This window comes from Malurus melanocephalus, unplaced genomic scaffold (assembly GCF_030028575.1).
Source record: "Malurus melanocephalus ecotype Western Australia unplaced genomic scaffold, MMel_1.1 scaffold_383, whole genome shotgun sequence".
In the NCBI taxonomy this organism is placed as follows: domain Eukaryota; kingdom Metazoa; phylum Chordata; class Aves; order Passeriformes; family Maluridae; genus Malurus; species Malurus melanocephalus.
Genome location: NW_026623615.1, coordinates 584524 through 588528, shown reverse-complemented (window position 1 = coordinate 588528; position 4005 = coordinate 584524).

The following is a 4005-nucleotide window of genomic DNA, read 5'->3' as shown; positions in this document are numbered from 1 at the left end:
AAGATTTGTAAACTAGTAATTTCTTGGATTTCTCTAAGATCCTATTTATCTTTTCACTGATCAATTATATGGCCACCTGCACACAGTCCTGAGTAATGTGCTCTGGTGGAACCTGCCTGAGGAAGGATGTTGGATGAGATGACTTCCAGTGCTCCTTTTCAACCTTACCCAGTCAGTCATTCTGGGATTCTAGGATATAGTTACATATTCACCTATTCCTACTCACTGCTTTAGAGCTAGTTTGTGCATCACGCTATGACCTATGGAATGGCACAAGAACAGACAAATTCCATTTCAGATCAGGAAAGAACACTCTTCCTTAAAAAAGAAAAGAAAAGAAAAGAAAAGAAAATATGTAAATGCAGAAATTTCACTTTGTATATTAACAGTAGAACTCCAACTAATTCATATTGTTCATGTCAACAACAATTACTTGTTTATTTCAAGCATTTCTGATTCTGTAAGCATTCTAAGCTCAGATAAATCTCCTCACATACTGGCTGTATAAATCAGTGAAGAATCTCTGAAAGAGTCTGTTGCTCTGACATTGATTCAGCCACACATTAACTAGTGGGAAGTTGGGGACAGGGTGTTCACTGCTTAAGAGACGTAAACTGCTGACCTGAGACTTTGATTTTTTTTTTTTATTTCATTATTGCCTCTTCATTTGTCCTGACCATCTACTGGGAATTTTACTGGCTCTTTTCACAATGTCACTCATCACTGATGCAACAGCCTTCCAGAAGAAACATGYGGAAGTTTTTGTGCCCTTTAAAATCTCTCTTTCTCAAAGTGCACCGRCATCYTTCTTTCTTACCAGGTCAATTCAGYAATTTCTAGAYCCTGTATCAATCTCGGTGGATCTGTTGCAATGCATACTAACACTAGAGAATGACAAATACATGCAGCACATACTTCGATAATGCTGGTCACTCCAAGCAGGTTGTGATGACATCAAGATATTTGTAAACCAAAGTAAGCTATKGAATAATGGTGAGAAGAATGTTCTRTAAAAACTSKTACATTCCATCATCAAGAGAAGTTCCTTTTTGGTCTCTGAACACAGGAAGACCAAGTTAACCCAGTTTTCACAGAGACTGAAATCCACCTGCAGCTCTGCAGTTCTAAAGTCAGTGTCTCAGAGTAAGATAATAAATATTTCAGATTGCACAGACAACATACAACTCCCACCATAGGGGACGAATTATGCCGTGTTTCTGCAGCCAAGAGACAGATTATTTAAAATACATTATATCAGCAGCARCTGTAGAAAACCAGGCCAAAGAAAGTCTGCATCCTTTCTGGAAATCTTGGTAAATATAATAGTGTACAAGAAAACCACTTTTGTGTTACATCAAAATACTACAGAAGAAATAATGGCATTTTATACTGTATCCATACACAGAAAGAAACTGAAAACTGAATAGTTATATGGAGCCTTAACTCCTAGTAAAGCCCTTGCTCCTGCTATTTATGTTGGCTAAGCACAGCCAGCAGCTCTGAAAAGCCTAGAAGCTGTGCAAAAATAAGATACTTATCAGGTCTCAAAAATATCACATTTCTGAACATTWTAATTCCAACAATAGTCTCTTATGCACCAATTAGAGGCAAAATCTAGATCTGCAGTATTTTACTTTGTCTCTTTTTTTTTTTTTTTTCCAATAACCACTCATCCCTCAGTTRCATCTCTGTATTTGTTAACTAATCTTTTTAACATTTATTTAAGTTGGTTGATTTGGCTTAGCTGCACAACAGGATGTGGCTACCTAACAGTAAGAGAACTGACAGAAAGAGGGTTCACCTTCCCTGATGTACAACCATTTATTTTATAAGGCATGGGAATATTTGAGTGGGTGGGGTTTTCCAGCTCAGGAGAAAATGCTTCTCCATTCAGTGGACATAGCTAGTAACTTTCCCAAGCAGCATACAGCACTCCATTTCCAAGTTACTGGATGGTCTGGGGTGCTGCTTCTGTCCCTGTCAGCAAAGCTCCTGTATTTACTGGTGCTCCACAGTCATATCCTCATATTCAGGGTACATTTCAGGGATCAGTCTTCTGTAACAAAGGGAAGTTGAGCATAGCAGTCTGAAACTCTTCGAAGAGTCCAGGACAAGAGTCTCAATACAGTATTGCTTTGACCCCTATCTTCTCTCCTGCTTTGAGCCTACATGAGACTGTGCACTTCCACATCCTGCTTTTTTTTTTTTTTGGATCATATATGAATTAGGTGCTAAAGAACACTGAGCAACAGAGGACAGGTGAAGGACTGAAAGAGTTTTTCCTGGAAACGTCAATAGGGCAAAGCAAAGAACACAAAGAATCACAGCTCTTCCCTGATTGCAATATTCTTCTGTCTCTGGGGTTTTGGTGGGTTTTTTTGGAATCTGCAGAATGAACTGTCTTCTTGTCTAGGCAGTGGGACAGATGATGAATAATCTGATACACTGGCTGATTACCTTGAACTAATTTGGCCAGAAGAACTTGTTCCCTTTCATATTCCAAGGATCAAAGAGAGAGTGARCAGATGGGCTGTGCAGACTCACAAGATTCCCAGGCTCAGAGCTGGTGGCAAGCCCCAAAACAAATGTTGAAAATATTTGCAAGAGAAAAACTCTGGAAGTTTTGAAGTAGTTCATCATCCATGTCTAGGCTCAGGCTCTTAATGAATGYTTATGGTCACCAACTTACTAAAAAAGCTGTATTTCCACTTACACTGTCAACAAAAGAGGTCCACCCACATGTCAAGTAAATAAAGTTCACTTCAACCAGATTCTGCTTTTAAAAGTAACACCTATACCTGGCTTTGTATGATAAACAATACATGCCTTGAATAGCTGCACACAACTTTCCTAATATAAATCCTAAAATAYTTCTAAAATGTTAACACATCCATTATGGCTCTTCCTAATGCACCCCAAGATGCCATTGGCCTTCTTGGACACAAGGCCACTGTTGGCTCTTGGACAGCTTGTTGTCACCAGGACCCCCAGCTTCTTCTCCACAGGGCTGCTTCCCAGCAGTTTGACCCCCAGCCTGTACTGGTGGTCAGGGTTGTTCCTCTCCAGGTGCAGGATTCTGCATTTGCCCTTGCTGAATTTCAGAAGGTTCTTCTCTGCCTGTCCAGCCTGTCGAGGTCCCTCTGAAGGGCTACACAGCACCCTGGGGTATCTGCCACTCCTCCCAGCTCTGTGTCATCAGAGAATTTGCTGAGGAGGCATCTGCCCCTTCATCCACATCACTGATGAACAAGTTAAATAACACTGGGCCCAATATAGAACYGGGGGGCACCACAAGTGACATGCCTCCAATCAGCCCCTGTGCCAATGATCAYGACCCTCCAGGATCTGCTGTTCAAYCAGTGATGAATCCATCASTTCCAGATCAGGTCGGAAGTGATGAATTCTCCAGCCCAAACTTTTAAAGTCAGAAAACTGGACCATAGTGAACACAGTAACCCAGGGTTTTGTCCTCGAGAATCTGGATATATTTTATGTCACACAGAGTATGCCAGAATCTGTTTCTATATTCAGCATTTCTGGTATAACATATAAAGAGGTGGATGATGTTATTCATGTGGAAGCACAGAGCACAAAAAACACCTCTGTCAGGAAGCTAAGCAGTTGCTGAGATCCTTCTTCAGGGTCTCTCCTCCATGAAGAGCAATCCTGAGAGTGGTGTCCGCCTCACAGTGCACACAGGAAAAGGTAAGAATTTCCATAGCTCRCTTTCCCACCAGCTCACTCATCTGGAAGCAGCAGGAAAAAGGAGACAATCACAGACCTCTGAGTCCCTTTTGGCAAAGTGTACTTATTTTCATTGGCATGCCTGCCAAAGAATTCCACACACAATTCTAGTGATTGGAGGTAATAACACAAGATWATGCCAGCCTCATATATCAGTATAAACTTTAAACAAGTGCTAGTCAGGGAAACTTGCTAGTGCTTGTTATAAACACATATAATGCTGGCTTTCCCAGACATTAAGATGGGTGCTATTTGTACAAT